Source organism: Linepithema humile, chromosome 3 (assembly GCF_040581485.1).
Source record: "Linepithema humile isolate Giens D197 chromosome 3, Lhum_UNIL_v1.0, whole genome shotgun sequence".
Lineage (NCBI taxonomy): Eukaryota > Metazoa > Arthropoda > Insecta > Hymenoptera > Formicidae > Linepithema > Linepithema humile.
In genome coordinates this window covers 14,909,799-14,927,685 of record NC_090130.1, presented here as the reverse complement: position 1 = coordinate 14,927,685, position 17,887 = coordinate 14,909,799, and the positions used below count along the sequence as shown (strand labels likewise).

Here is a 17,887-nt window from a genome sequence, read left to right as displayed (position 1 = left end):
TTCCGCGCTGCTGTTTCGGGCGTACATAATAACCCTTTTTTTGTTTAGTAGAGTCGACTCTCTGTAAAACCTTCGAACACACGTTGGTGGTTGACAACGCCCCTTGTTGTGCATATAAGTATTGGCTTATTCTAATAATAAAAGGAATTCAGTTTCTTACAACCGAAAGTGGTGACATTTTTAATATACAAGCCTATTCACATCCATTTCCGTAACATGCATGATATGATTATTTTGATATTCCCCGGACGTAAGCGACATCCATCCTGCAAAACACTTCTGCGATGCGTCCAACGATCGCAAAACACAAGATTTCTCCTCCTAAATCACGAACGACCCATTTACAGAGTGCATCTTACGTTCGCAATAAGGAAAGAATTTTACGGAAATTCGAAAAAAAACTCCGGAAAGTGCGTCGAGTAGCTGCTGCACTTGACATATCACAGCACGCAGTACATAGAACATTGCGGGAGAATAAACTGCACACGTATCATTATTAACGAGTGCAATAGTTTCTTTCCAGAGATTCAGAACGACGCATCTGGTTTTGTAAAGGCATTTTTATTATTTTTATTTAAGATTTGTAATATTTTTTGTGTATTAATTATCAGTAAAATATAGGTTTTCTCGCGCAGTATCGACAAAATATTTCTTTTTTCGATTGCATTCTGTGGATGGACGACCACCTTCACACCAAACGGTGTATTTAATTCACGCAATTTCTTGCAATGGCAAGAAGAGAATCCGTGCGATAAGCTTAATTCCAATATCGTTGGACCATCAATGTTTGGGCCGAAATAATTGGAAACCAAGTAGTGAATATTTTTTTCATTAAGCGACTTTCCTTTCGCAAACTCTGCGAAACTCTCTCTCTCTGAACTGCTAATGATTCTAATAATAATTTTCATATCGGTCCGTATTTTTCCCCGTCGACTTCTCGAAGATATCCCTCTCAACGTACGAGCGGAGTTGATCTTCCAATACGATGGAGCTCCTGCCCATTTTCAAAGGCAAGGAATACTTTAGACGCGCGTTTTCCGAAAAGGTGGATGGGTCGAGGTGGCCCAGTCATCTGGCCGCCACGGTTACCTCACTTAAATGTTCTAGACTATTTTGTATGGGGTCATATTAAAAGTTTAATAGAACATCGGCGTGATGATACAGAGCAAGAAGTCTGTGAAGCTATTGTTGCGGCCTTCGATACCATTACGCCGGACATGGCAAACCGTGCGACGCGCAACATAATTCGAAGAGCCGAAATCTGTATACAAGAGGAAGGCCGGCATTTTGAGCAATTATTATAATTATTATAATAATTATTATAATAAGTAGAACGTGGATTAGGCCTATTGGGGAAACCACTTTAAAAAAAAAAAAACGCGCCATGTTATCTACCGCTAGGTGCTGTGGCACAAGATGGCACAAAAATTTTCTTTTTACTTATTTTTATTAATTTATTTATTAAATTATTATTTTAATTACAAGAAAGAAGCGCGCGACAATCTCGGACACGACAGCGTGCGCGAGACGAAAAGTTATTGTTTATGCGTCGCCTTTTTGTGTTGTCTTCCGTCCGATTCGTCGCGAGCAGCAGTCGCGCGTTTCGAGCAGGCGATGGGCCGTACGCCCAGATGTGTCAACAACGGCGCGCGTTATCGCCACTGCCGCTACGGTCAGCCCACTGCCCGATCGCGCGCTTATTGGCCAATCTTTTTTAATTAATTACTCGAAATTTTACGTGGTGATTTGCAAAATGATATAGGACTTTTTTGTTCAGAATAACGAGATCTATTGTATCTATTTGTATCTTTTCGCTGAGAATACTTTATGACAGACACCCTGTATATCTGTGGCTTGGTGCAAAAAGTGACAATATCAATATTCATCAAGTTGAGATATGTCCGTTAGAGATATGTCAGTTAAAAATTTTTTTAGTTTGATTATATAACTTGATGTATAAGTGGAAGCTGTTACCTTCATTTTTATTTAGATTTTGACATTACCATTTCTTGCACACAATGTACAAGAGTTTTTAACATATTTCTAGTCTTAGCTATTTAAGCAGAAAGGATCCCACACAAACCTTATGGAAAATGGCTCCCGGTGGATTTGGTTGAAACTTTGGAAATTTGTAGTTTAGGGGAAGGTGGGGTAAGACGGACCCCCTCAGCGAAAATGGCCATATTTTTTATATTAATGACAAAAAATAATTGAAATTTCGTATAAAGAAACTGTAGAATGTTTATTATAAGATCATAATGTAAAAGTTTTAAAACTTGCAAAAGTTTGAATTATTATTAAGATTTAAAAAAACTCAATTTTGGTCCGTTTTATCCCATAGGTGGGGTAAAATGGACTATCCCATGGGATAAAATGGACCAAGCCGAGATAATGGACCAAGAAATAATTTAACAGATTAACTCAAAATCAAAACTATATATTATTTATTAAATATTTTTTAATAAGAATAGAAATTAATTTAACATTAATCATTTTATTATACACACAAATCTTTAAAATAATTATAATCTTTATAATTTTTAAATTTATAACTTTTAAATTAAATATAACATTTTAAAATAAAGCATGTAAACTAAATAAATAATTATTATAAAATCTGTTTTTAATTGGACATTATTTTCAATAAATTTCAAGTTTCTTCTACTTTTAACAGTGCGTTTTTTATTTTTCATAGCTTTTTCCAGTTGAAGTTTGTAAGGAGAATCAGTAATTATTGCTGTTTTTCTATGTTTACTTGTTTTCCTTTTGTTCTTATTATTAACATGAGGTTGTAATTTCTCAGGAGAGATTGTAAAAGAGGAAGTTAATGAGTCTTGAGATGTTGCAGAAGATAAGACAGAACATTGAGAGATGATAGTGAGGAGGAAAGCAAATAATAATAACACCATTATCTCGGGCTTTGTAGATCAATTCAATGTTTTTCATATAAGTTGCGTGATCATCAAGCAATAAGAGAACTGGGTTGTCTTTTGAGGCATTTGTAAACTGAATGAAATGCTCAAACCATTTTTTAAAAATGTCGGTTTGCATCCAACCCGACTTATCACTTTCAGCCTAAGCCCCTGGGAAAACACTGTTATTCATCAAAAGAGGGTTCATTCTGACTCGGGGAAAAATAAACATAGGTGGCATATAGCTACCAGAAGCCGAAAAACATATTTCTACAGTCACGGTTTGACCTCTTTTTGCAGAAGAAAGTATGCCAACTTGCTTACGACCTTTTTGAGCAAGAATTTTAGATACAGACTTGGATACTGTAGAAATACCGGTTTCGTCACAATTAAAAATGCGGTTTGAAGAAAATTTATATTTGTTCAAAACATTACCCAATAGTTCATAAAACGTGTTAACAACTTTGTTAAAACTCATGGCACGAGCTGCGCTTGTAGCTTCCGGTTTCCTGATAGAAATTTGAGAATTGCGTTTTAAAAATCCTGCAAACCAGTCTTTTCCAGCAAGTTTTGTTTCTTCAGAAAAATAATGTTTTATAGAATTTTTTTCTGCTAATTCATAGGCCAGTTTTCGTACATCATAAGTAATTAAACAAAAAAATCTTTTTTCCATATCTAAGACGTAATTTGGTAATTTTTTTTCTTGTTCATTTGAAAAAACAGGCTTTCTACTGCCTAATTTTTGTGTAAGATTTACTTCTGATTGAGTTTTCAAAGCTTTAAATCTGCGAAAAAGGGTTGTAGCTGGAAGTTGGTTATACAGAGAATCTTCTTGCAGCTTCTCGTTTACCAATGTTTTCTTCTAACATGGCTTTTAAGGCTTTGTATAAATTTTCCGCATTTTATTTACATCAATTCGATTTTCTTTTATAATTTCTAGGCATCTTTAGCAACTAGAAAAACGGTTAAAAAACAAAAAATTGTTGAAAAAGAAAATGGTAAAATATTTCTCAAATCAGAGTAAATATATAAGCGGAAAACTATAAGTAGAAAGTATAAGTAGAAAATATAAGTAGAACAAATATATAAATTGGTCCGTTTTACCCCATTTAAATTGGTCCATTTTATTCCACATAACAACATTAATATTATCTTATTTTTATTTACTTGTATCAAAATTATTTTTTAAATATAACTGATGAAATATTACTTCCAAATAGCCAGAAATATGGAACTTGTAGAAAAATTTAAAAATATTAAGTTTTGCAATTTTAGTCACTTAAAATGTAATACTAAGAAATTAGATTACGAGATCTATTTGCAAGAATTTGACGTTTCTTTATAAATCAAAAAAAGTTTTCCTCATAAAAAACCTTTTTAAAAAATTGTACTTTCAAAAATATATTATATTAAAAAAAAGTTTTCCTCACAAAAAACCTTTCCAAAAATATATTATAAAAAAATCTTTTTAAAAAAATTGTTTATATTTATTATAAAAAACCTTTCCAAAAAAATTGTACTTTTAAAAAAAGTTGTATATACCAAATAAAAATTCGCTACATATTCTGCATATAAAAGAGGTAATATCAGAAAATGACGCCAAGTTTAAATAAAAAACCTTTCAAAAAAAGTTGCATGTATATCTAGTTATTTATTTAAAAATAATATTTATGTTTATATCTAGTTAATTCTTCTTAAGAGGATGCTGAAGTCATATTGTTAACGACCGAAACTTCAATTTTTTAAAAAGGGTGGCGTTTTTTATTGCTTTAATTAAATTACAAATCCTTTGGTGTAAATAAAGTACATATGCTAATCTTTCGGCTGTTGGTCAAATTTAAACCAAAAAATAAAAAAAATTTTTGAAAATTTACCGACAATGTTATCTCAAAAAATTATATCTTTTATATCAAAATTATACTGCTTCAATCTGCAAAACAAGACCATGTGCCGAAGAAGAGCGTATGAAACAATAATGGAAAACCAAAAAAATAGAACTTAGAGACTTATTTTCAAAACGCCACCCTTTTCCAGATTTATGTAAAGCATGTGTGCAATATAGAAAGAATAAGGTAAAAAAGAGCTATAGATTAATTCCGGGATTTTGGGATAGAGGCGCTATACAGTTCTCAGTGCTATCTGTCATATACAGAATCTTTTAGGTTAGTTATGTGTGTGTTAGTTGTGCGTGTGTGTGCGTGTGTTTGTGTTATGTGCTACGAACCCGGCTAAAAAAAATGGGTTGAAGGCACTCCGAAGGATAAAAAAGTGTATGTATTATACATAAATTTTGCAACATTTTTGCAAACATTTATATTATTTAGTTACATACATTCATATTCTAATTTCTGTAAAATACTTTTATTCATGTGCTTCATGTGTTTATATTATGTATATTATGTGCTTCATATTATGTATATTCATATCAAAGTATCTATGTAAAAAGTTAATATCATTTTGTATATTGTTATAATAAATGTATATGTCATATAACTTATTTATAAAGCATGAAATATAAAGGTATTTTTAGTTTCTTGTATGTATCACTTGTAAAAAAATCTTGATAAAAAAACATTAATTTTGTGACTTGCAATAATCTGTTTCAATATATACTTCTTTTAAATACTTACAATTAGCCTTATTTTATGCGTTTACCTTGGTATCTAAAATACACATCAAAATATAAAATTAATTTCTAGTTCAGTAGAAAAAAAACATTGTAGTCTTACACCAGAGAGGAATGGTAAAATATCATGTATATGTAATAACAAATAAATCACTTTTCCACTGACATTATACACAACTTTGCAGAAATAATTTTATTCTGTGAATTTTGAATGTGTAGTGCAGTTTAAAACACACAGTCGAAATATGTCTATATTTTTAAAATAATAGTTCTAATTTTTCATGAATCACAGTGGTTTTATAAAATGTTCAATTTTAACAGTTTTTATTGGACTGTACTTTAGACAATATTATATTTTGCCATTTCTCTCTGTTGTAAGACAAGAATGTTTCGTTTCTACTGTAATAGAAATACATTTTCGATTTTGATACGTATTTTAAATACCAAGTTAATCACATAAAATAAGGCTAATTGTAAGTATTTAAAAGAAGCATATAATAAAACAGATTATTGCAAGTCGCAAAATTAATGTTGTTTCTTTTATCAAGATTATTTTACAAATGATAGACACAAAAAAATAAAAATATCTTTATATTTCATGCTTTAGAAATAAAAAATATGGCATATATCATATACATTTATTGTAAAAAAGTATACAAAATGATGTCAATTTCTTAGAAAGATATTTTGATATGAATATAGATAATATGGAGCATATAATATACATTATATACATAGAGCATATGACGTAATAAAAGTATCTTACAATAAAGAATAAGACAAGCCAGAGGCGGTTTTCTCGTGGACTGGCATTAGAAAATTCTTATTCTTGTCTTCAAGCCAGAGGCGGTTCCTCATGGACTGGCAATATAGAATAAGACAAGCCAGAGGCGGTTTTCTCGTGGATTGGCATTAGAAAATTCTTATTCTTGTCTTCAAGCCAGAGGCGGTTTCCTCGTGGACTGGTAATATAGAATAAGACAAGCCAGAGGCGGTTTTCTCGTGGACTGGCATTAGAAGAAAATTCTTATTCTTGTCTTCAAGCCAGAGGCGGCTTTCTCGTGGACTGGCAATATAGAATAAGACAAGCCAGAGGCGATCTAACGTCAGCTAACAATTTTTAATAAATATAGTCAGAGGCGATCTAACATCAGCTGACCGTTTAGAAAAAAGAGAGCCAAAGACGATTTATTCGTGAACTGGCAGATTTTAAGAAATATTGTCATAGGCGATCTAACGTCAGCTGACAGATTTGAAAAAATACGTATTTATTTTAGTTAGCAATTTACTGCACGTGTGGTCTGTTTATATTTTATCAGATAATTTATAAGGTCATTTAACCTTTTTTCTCGCAATTGAAATTCTATCGTATGGCTGAATGATGTACATATAAGACAAAATAGACTTATACAAGGTGTCTAATAGATATAAGTTAGATATGATAAAATATTTTATTTGAAAAATGTATGTATAATACTATATATCTAATTGGAAAAATATGTTATATGCTTTTCCTATTTTTATTCTTATGTAATTAATACAAAATAAATAAATAAGTTAATTAATTATTGAATACATACCCACATAGCAAAATTTCATCCTACGGATGTCCGTGGGATGTAATGTAAAAAATTTTCAGATATCCCTGGGATGTCTGTACAAAGCCGTAGGATATCCGTAGGGCATCCGTGGGATATCCAAATGTCCGCTTTTCAGATATCCGTAGGACATCAAAAAATAAATCCCTGGGATATCCCTGGGATATCCTACATATGATTAAATTAGATCCCAACAATGTCCCCTGGATATCTTTTTTTATTCAGATAAAGTCCAAATAAAATTATTGAATATAGGATAGTGTAAATAATCCGATCTTATATTCGAAATCATTTTAAAACCTCATTCAATCAACAAAATGGTTGCGCAACATTATTTCATTGTTGAATGAAATCATAAGACGATTCTAAATATAAAATCGGACTATAAATACCACCCAGAAAAATATCTATTTTAAATATTTATTTAAAATGTCTTTAAAAAATATATTTTTTTAAAAGATTTAAACAGAAATTGTTTAGTTTTAAGTTAAGGAAGCAATAAAACAGTAATCTTAATAAGTAACGTTTCTCTCTTTCTCTCTCGAAAAGTTTTATATTAATTATTATTTATATTTTAAAAAATTACGACAATCTCGCTTTAATGACATCACTATCAAGATATTGTTTTATTACTATTTTTTATTACTCCTTTAAAACTAAAGAATTTTTGAAACATTTTTTCAAAATACATATTTTTTTCAAATATTTTATATAGACATTTGACATGTAAGTATCTTTATGAGCATAAAGGAAAGATTATTAGCAAAATTTCTTCAAAATAAAAGCTTCTATTATATTACATTATTTTAAGAAATAGACATATTTCAAAAAAGGTAAAGTACGTATAAGTAATATAAATAATAGTACATTTGAAGCACATTTTATTATAAAATATGTAATTTTTTTTAAATTTTTTATTTACTATATAATGTAAAAATAGTCACAATAAAAATAAAATTTGTATATATAAAAACAAAAACTAAAGATACGTCTTGTACATTTCAAAATTGCACAATTGCTAGTCACAGTGTTAGATATAAATTAATAAACTTAATATTACTAAATATTATAACTTAATATGAATAATATTACATACATAATATTTTATACATAAAATTGCTAATATTATGTATAAATTATACACATGAACAAAATATAATAAAAAAGTATTGAATATTTTATCGTGCAGCATTCAGTTTTTTTATTTTTTCAGTTGCATGACGAAGCCATGATTTAATTGGTTCCGAAATTTCGTGCTCGGTAGCTTGCGGGTATTTTAATTGAACTGCACCTACAAATACGTATAAACATTTATATAACATAAATATAAACATATATCTCTCAATATATTTTTAATTTTTTTAAACTAGATGTTTAATGAATTAGATGGAAAGTTAATCTAATTTTTATAATTTAATAACTAAATCTAATGACGTTTCCGAAACACTATAATGAAGTTATTTTTCATTAAATACTTTTCGAGTTATGAGGCTTGAAAATTACAGCATTTTGACACAAAATACAAAATATCTTGTAAAACATTCAATTTTCGGGAATCTTACCTTAATACTTTTATGCATAAAATAATGAGACAAATCGATTGATATAAAGAAAACACATTGTTGCTTTTAAGAAAAAATATGTAATTTGCAACATGCAGCTGCATATTTTTTTTACTTGTACAAAAAATACTTGTACTTTGATACTTGAATACTTGTACTTTACTTGTACTTTAATCTTAACAAATGGACGGATTAAAATTATATTTGTATGTTATATGTGTGTCTACGCATGCACACAAAATTAAATTTGTTCTCTGTTCAAATTAAGCAAAAAAATGTCTTACTAGAAAATATTTATGTAAGAAATCTTTTGCTAAATTTGAAGAAACAGCAATTTTAATGTACGTATATTTTTTTGTGCTAGAAATATCTTCAGGAAATCCTACGAATAACTATTTATTATCGATCTGTATCGTTCAGATCATTTTGATCAAAATGGGATGTCCTGCGGAGATCGTACATAAGATATCCACAGGACATGCTACACGGGATACCCTCAAGTAATCCTACGGATAACGTTTTGCTCTGGATCAAACTGGGACCATTTTGATCAAATTGGGATGTCCTGGGGAGATCTTTGCTATGTGGGTACATATACATATTGAATATAGTTATCTGTATTTTGTATTTTATATAACTGAAATGATATATACTTTCATTATTTCAGTCATTATCATATAAAATACAAAATAAAGATAACTATTTATTCAATATATGTGTATATGTATATATTAATTAATTGATTAATTAGTTATTTAGTATTTACTACATAAGGATAAAAATAAGAAAAGTATATGACATTTTTCTTCAGTGATATATATAGTATTATATGTATATTTTTCATTTATTATTTTGTCATATTTAGTTTGTATTTATTTGACACCTTGTATACGCCTATGTTTTCTCGGACATTATATTGCAGCCTTGCGACGAAATTTCAGTCGAGGAAACAAGCGCAAGCATCGTTTGTTTACAAACTTCCGATGACACACGTACACAAACCACACGTCAGTGTAGTGAGTCACCACTACAAACAAATGCGTACACACGGACCTACGCGGCATAGGTCCGTAGGCTGCGCCGATAATGTCATTTCATTTTTAGTACCATCGAAATGATGGCGCTTTCGCGTCGGAGTTCGCCCTAGAGACCCTTTAATAAGAGACTGGCCAACTTGACAGTTGCAACCATGTTTCAGCAAAATTCTGCGAGAGAGACAGGAATCACTAGAGAGTCTCTAGTGTATATATTCCTGTCTCTCTCGCAGAATTTTGCTGAAACATGGTTGCAACTGTCAAGTTGGCCAGTCTCTTATTAGAGGGTCTCTAGTTCGCCCGTCACTTCAGCGTCCTCTAAGTATATTTTTTTAAATAATTGCATTTGTATCTAGTTATTTTTTTTATATCTGTATCTAGTTAAATAAAAAAATTTTTCAAACTTAATCAAAATAAAAAAATATTACAAAATTTTGCAAAAAACTTGGCGCTGCTATAAAATAGCCTTAAAATTTCAGCTCAAACAGACTAGAGCGACGGAGCGGCGAGCGGCGACGTTATAGCCAATCAACTTACAATTTTACCGTAAGAACAAGAGTTTAATTGGCTATCGCGTCGCCGTTTGCCGCTCTGGTCAATTTGAGTTATTATAACACTTAGGGTGTTTACGATAATTCAAGTTCGAGTTAGTTTTACTAGGACCGAAAAATGAGATAGACATAACCATCTAGAATCTTTATGATTTATGACAACTCAACGCTGTCTTGTATTGCTTGAGTTAAATTAATTGAATTTGTTGAGTTTATAGAGCAAATTTTATTGTAATAAAAAAATGTTAACTGCAAATCAGTCTATGAAAGAAACAAATAATGTTGGTATGTATGTTGGTATACCTCTTTAATAGATATAATTATATATATATGTATATAATTATATTTATTAAACTCAACAAATTCAATGAATTTAACTCAAGCAATACAAGACAGCGTTGAGTTGTCATGAATCATAAAGGTTCTAGATGGTTATGTATATCTCATTGTCGGTCCTAGTGAAACTAACTCGAACTTGAATTATCGTAAACACCCATTATCATGTAAATAGTAAAATTATTGCTCATTTTCATTGCTCTATAATATTTTAAGATGTATAATAATATTTTAAGGCTATTTTATAGTAGCGCCAAGTTTTTTGCGAAATTTTGTAATATTTTTTTATTTTGATTAAGTTTGAAAAATTTTTTTATTTAACTAGATACAAATATAAAAAAAATAACTAGATACAAATGCAATTATTTAAAAAAATATACTTAAGAAAAATTAACTAGATATAAACATAAATATTATTTTTAAATAAATAACTAGATATACATGCAACTTTTTTTGAAAGGTTTTTTATTTAAACTTGGCGTCATTTTCTGATATCACCTCTTTTATAGGCAGAATATGTAGCGAATTTTTATTTGGTATATACAACTTTTTTTAAAAGTACAATTTTTTTGGAAAGGTTTTTTATAATAAATATAAACAATTTTTTTAAAAAGATATTTTTATAATATATTTTTGGAAAGGTTTTTTGTGAGGAAAACTTTTTTTTAATATAACAAGGCGTGTACTTGGCGCCCTTTTTTTACCTTTTTTTAAAAAAAAGGTTCTTTTGTGATATCATTTCTTTTTTTTAGTAAAAATAATTTTAATAAATATGATTCTTTTTTTTTAGTAAAAATAATGGTAATAATATCCCACCATTACTCCTGTTATATTTTCAATACGATTATCCTCTTTTTGATTATAGAAATCTTAATTTATACAAACCTAATAATTTTTTTTATACTTTGCAACATGTTTTATAAGAAAATTATTAGTGATCATAAAAAGGGTATAAAAAACCATCTGTATTTCTAAGTTATTGCGTTTTTTTATATATAAAAACAGATTACTTTTGATCAAATTTTTGTAAGAATGACAAAAATATCTTTAGCACCTCTAGGCTATTGTCTTTTTTTAATTAGCGTATCGTCAGCTTCAATCCAAGTGTTAGACATTTCTTCTCTATAAACATTACATACCTGCCGATTCCACCAATGAGCACAAAGTACACTTTCTGTCCACTAACTACAGAAGACTAACAAGGGAACGTTCACAAGTGTTCCCCCCCCCCCGATTTGATTCTCCTTGAAATATGTTGTAAAACATACAATTTGAAAAGACACGTATTTTTTTATAGCGGCCCTAACTCAAATTTAAGGGATAAAACACTCCTTTGAAAAAAAAAACGGTTTTTTTCTTTGTGTGTAACTATCGCCAAAACCGTAGGAGATAAAAAAATGTTTAAAATAGAAGTTGTATGGCTTGTAATGGATTTTATAACTGTGTAGTTAAATTTTCAAAAAATGTAATTTTTTAAAATTTATTCCCACCCCTTGTTATTATTTTTTCAAATTTAAAAATTTTTGTAATGACAAAAGTTGTAGCATTTTTTACGCTGAATTCAACCATATATGATTTTATTATGTTTCGAAATCGCATCTTTCAAAAATAAGTCATCAGTATCACATTATATGTGTCGCGCTGCATGACGCATTGTTTATACCGCCCTTGTGTTGTGCATAGTCGCAAAATAAATATAAAAATGACATGTTATTACATATTTGAGAATGAAAAGTTAACTAAAATTGTTACTAAAGCATCCCTTCCACATTACATTCTTATAGATAATCGCTGCATTTCGTGCGCAGCGCGTTGTCGTATACAAGTTAGCTATAAGCGCACATTACACTTTGAAGTTTTGCTTGCAGTGACCACGGGAAAATAATTTATGAAACGAAAACAGTGAATGAATCAATCTATTCAACATATATCCACCCTGACTCTACCCTCTTGGCCCGACTTGACTGACAATGAATTGAAATATAAAATTCTGTACAGTTTACTCTTTTTCAATAATTTTAATATACTGCGATTCTACATGCTATTACATTCCACTAAATTACTACGATTTTTTTAAACTATGGTATATAAAATCTTGAAATATAAAATGTATATCATAAGTATAATTATAATATATACAATAAATAAGCTTTTATATATATATATAAGCTTATTTATATATATAATTTAAATATAAAGAAAAGGGTGTTTCACCCCTTAAATTTGAGTTAGAGCCGTTATAAAAAAATACGTGTCTTCTCAAATTGTATGTTTTACAACATATTTCAAGAAGAATCAAATCGGGAGGGGACACTTGTGAACGTTCCCTTTAAGAGTGTTGTCAAGCATGTGTCTTGCTACACTTCTACACTTCAAGACGAGAAAAATTTTTTTTATAAAGAATATTATTATTTTGATATACACTATCTCTATTTGTCTCCACAACACGTTACATATACATTTTATGACCGATATTAATTACAATCAAAGTGATTAATATCATCAAAGCTGCGAGCTGACAGGTCTGAGCGCCGCTATGTTGGAAAAAGACAGACGTCTTTTAGAAAAAGAAAGGAAAGAAAAAGGACGGTCTTATGCGGGAATCGACATTTCGCGGGCTGTAGAAAAGGACAACCATGTCGCATTTTGATGCTTTTAGTTGACAAAGGACAAACTTATATATTAGAGAAGGATGACGAACAGACGACGACGACGACCAAACTTACATAGATTTTGGCATATTTCGACTTTGGCAAACTTTGGCAATTAATATATTTTTTTAGAAAGCATGTACAAAAAAAGTAAAGATACTTTTATTATGTAAGTCGCATGTGCTCTATCGATTGAGCCTATTATAAATTCGATCGGTCCACGCATTATTGAGATATAAAAATCTCGACTCCTGTCAGCTTATGTGCTCGCGTTAATAGACACAGTCGGTTTCGCGTCACTCAGCGCTGCGCGTGAACTTGGCGCGAGACACGACCGTGTTTCTTGATAACTCACGATAGTTTTATGATATAATGACGTAATTTTTAAACAGTTAAAAAGCATCAAAAAGGAAATTAATTTTATGTTTATCCAGCAGACAGAGGTACTTACTAATAAGATTTAGCAAATGGACCATTTTACCCCGCGGTCCGTCTTACCCCACCTTCCTTTACGTGATCCTGATGAAAAGTTCTCATTGCCCCAACTTGATTCATTGAGCCGTTTGAGCTCTAGGGACCGTTGAAAGTAGGAAATAGGCGACTGCCACCGCCACCGTGTAGGAAATCATCTGATATTGCCTCCCTTTCCTCCCCTCCTCCATTCCTTTTTCTCTCTTTTCCTCTCCCCCTTCTTTTTCCGCGCGCACGCGTGTGTGTGCGCGCGCGTGCGTGCATGCGTGTGTATGTAGAACAATAAACTAATGTTCAAACATCAATAACATTTGATACATTATTAGGATTTTCTTGCGGTGGCCTATTCGCTGTATCGCAAATAGTATAAAGGAGTCTCGATGAAGGATACCGAACATGTTCGTGTCGTGCGTATCTAATGAACCATAAAACACTCGCAATGTGTGCACATGTACCCAGAATTCGAGCACCGGATTTGCAAGTGCAGTAGTAACCTTGGATGTGAGGGCCGTCCTGAACATCCATTCCATCATCCATATCATGATCGTTTGTCGGTCGATATGATATCCATAATTGGTATTTCGCTGCATTGCGAAATCGAGAATACACTCTAACTCTTATTAAATCAGGTTGTGGTATCCTCTGTATGTCCTTCAACATTTCAATCTGGAATTCTTCCGACTCCTCTCTTTGTAACTTGTCCTGTTTATACGATAGTGCTAAATGGATTTGGTAAATGTCAACAGTAAAATCCCTTAGAAAATGTAAATCAAAAATTGGAAAATCAGGAACATGTTGGGCATTCAAACGTACTCATCTCTGAGCGTTACGAGTGTTCAGATGTTCAGCCTCAACAAGTGCTTGGACAACATTCACTTTATTTGCTTTCTCCAGTAATTGGCGAACCAACTCTCTATTAGCTCCTTCCATTTGAACAGAAGGATGATACCTATTGATTATCGCACCAGCAATACGATAGAAATCACCCAAATTAGGAAGATGAGGAATCGATATTGTTTGCTGGAAGAATTTAAAGATAGATTTGATATGGCCATTCCTGAACTCCATGATCTATTTCGTCTCAGTGATTATCCGTGAATCATTAGCTTTATCTGTAAAGAGTTGACTTTAAGAAGTGCTGGCATCTTCCACCGAATCCCAAGGCGAGTGAGTAGCTCTGTAGCATTTCGATATCCTCTATCTACTATCATTAGATCTCTTTCTTGGAACCATTCTCGCATTCTCTCAACATCCCTATGAAATTCATTCTGAAGGATCGCAGCATTATTATTTCGACTGTCTGAAAAATATAGACCTTGAATATCGAGTATGTAGCCATCGGGTGCGACTATCAGCACAGGTTTGAGTAAATGTCGTCCTTTATGAAGTCAAAATGACTGTCGGAGAATACGAAAATTGCTACTCTTAAGAATGTAGCTATAAGTACCGTCAATGTACGCGATTACACGACGAATATGTGATTCGGGATTATATAATTCATTAGCGAAATCAGTTACATGTTTTTGGATATAATCTCCTCTCGTGATTGCATTCAAACCGATGTTTGTCGGAACAAAACGTTGCATCAAAGATTGTCGAACAGTGGAAATGGCTAAACTCATTACTTTCTGCTCGGATACTCGAAGATAACTTTAAGAAAATTATCAGAAAGTCCTTGTCGCATTTTGCATAAGAACATTAACAAGTTTTTCTTAGAAACATATCTATAGCCGCCTGGACAAGACACCCTATCGCGATAATCAAATAGTTCCAGAAACTGCTGTTTCGTCACTGGAGAAAAAGATTCGAATTCAGCATCTGTGAAACTGTTCTCATCAACGAATCTTCTTTGATTCCTTGCCACATTTCGGAATCCTTGCAGGAACATTTGAAGTTGCAGTCCTTTGACGTATGTTAATGGATCGCAAGCCAGGTAGCAATGCCTGAAGGAAAAAACCTTGATCATCCAGATGATGTTGACATGATCTGACATCTTCAGGAATGAAAATATCTCGTAAAACAAAAACGTTTACTCTACATTTAAGTGTAATCCTGTGAACATCGGCATCAGCATTACAAATCACACAAGTACGATTCGCAGTTTGTGTCAATACATTGAGTCGCAGACAAGTATAATCGCGTTCCATTTCTGTTATTTCATTGCGAATAAGCTGATTACATGTAATACAAATCCTTGTAAGATTTGTCACGGCGAGAGGTGGCCTCTGGAATTCATCACGTCTACGGATGGCAATCTCACGTTTGTTTGCATTTTCATCTCTATCTATTCGACTCATTTCATTCCGTACAAAATCTCTATCGCAAATGTAACAATTCAAACGATTTCTCCAAGCCATAGTTAGCTATTGAAATACGCTAGGAAGAAAATGTTTGTATTGACTAAACCAGATTATCAATGTTTTCTTCTGTTGATGATATACATCCAAAAAATAAAGTCACCAAATAGAAATGCCTTTAATATTAACTATGCAGGATAAGAGAAAACAAAAATATACATGTGCCAATCTGAAAATCGGATATATCGAATAACTATGGGATAACTCGGGGGTAACAATACAGAAACACAACGTGTATGGTATCATAGATGGTATCTTTTATAGATTCCCAAATATTGGATCTGAGAATTGTAGATCCGTTTTCAGTTTTGTCTACGAAGTAGAATGATTTTCTGGCATTAACGACAGAATGATACATTTGCGGAAATGACGAACTGTAGGGTTCACATCTCTGCTGTAACGCACACGCGTGCGCGCACGGAGAAGGGAGGGGGAGAGGAAAAGAGAGAAAGAGAAGTGAGGGAGAGGGTAGGAGAGGGAGGCATTATCAGGTGATTTTCTACACGGTGGCGGTGGCAGTCGCCTATTTCCTATTTTCAACGGTCCCTAGAGCTCAAACGGCTCAATGAGTCAAGTTGGAGCAATAAGAACTTTTCATCAGGATCACGTAAACTACAAATTTCCAAAGTTTCAGTCAAATCCATCGGAACCCATTTTTCATAAATTTGTGCGGGGTCCTTTACAAATAAAAAACCTGTTTTATAATATCTTTCTTTACTCTTATTTTATTTATCTTTCCCATATGTTTTCTGTCGTAATACATTCTAATAATTCTTGTATATATTATATATATATATATATATATAAAATACTTTTAAAAACCGCTGCATTTTAATATAAAAAACGTTTATTATTCTTTTTATTTCATATTCAGCTCACAATCAGTAATTCGATGTTTAAAACTATATTTTGTCATTAAATGTTCGCATTTCACACACTAATACAGACCATATTGCAATTTACATTAGCATGTATATAACAGATTCTATACTATTATGTAGAATATATTACCGTAGCATATTTTGTGATTCCATATTACTGGGATTTAAACATAGTAACAATTTTATCTGGAAAATGCTTTTAATAATGACTATGTAAAGTCGCTGCTTTAAATTTACCGTTCAATGTGATGCCTTGGAGACAGTTCCTCATTGGTCGCTTTCTACAAGATGCGCAAAAGCATACTCTTGTATTTATATCATGGAGGCACCCACATTGTCTCCAACCCCGCGGGCAGCCCACTGGGCGTATCAGCGAGCTTGTGCACGGCCAGCTTCTCTTTTTTCCCCTAAAATATAAATATTGATATATGTAAATAATTAAGAAAATAAAATTATTGTATACATGTATTAAGAATGTAATAATTAAAAAATTTTTTTTATCGCACTGCCACGCTGTCATCTGTCGGATTAGACAATAATCAGCACAGATATCTGAACCGAAGTTCTATTGTTGTGGTTTGACACTGGTTAGGATTCCAGCGAATCCTATATCCATATTAGAGTTTTTCCCTGGAGATTCAGAATCTGCGTATTAGATCGAGTGTGCTTGTTCTCTTCAACCTCTTAAAGCGAATGTTTCTTGAGTCGAGTAGTTTTGAGGCCAGGTTGTTAGGGTGTTCAGTGAGATGTGTCATGTATTTTATACTATGTTTACTTATTTCAGATTGTACTGTGTTGATTTTTAGATCTTCGTAAATGTATTTGTTACTGATATATGGTAATAGGGAATATTTAGCATACTACGTAATGTTTTCATTTTAAAGCGTTGAATAATGTCTATATCACTT

At 31.7% G+C, this 17,887-nt stretch overlaps 1 pseudogene; it reads right to left on the bottom strand.

Annotated features, from left to right (window-relative positions):
- Window positions 1-539: 539 nt before the first annotated feature.
- LOC136998551 (uncharacterized) lies at window positions 540-3,637 on the bottom strand (annotated as a pseudogene).
- Between the last annotated feature and the right edge of the window lie 14,250 nt (window positions 3,638-17,887).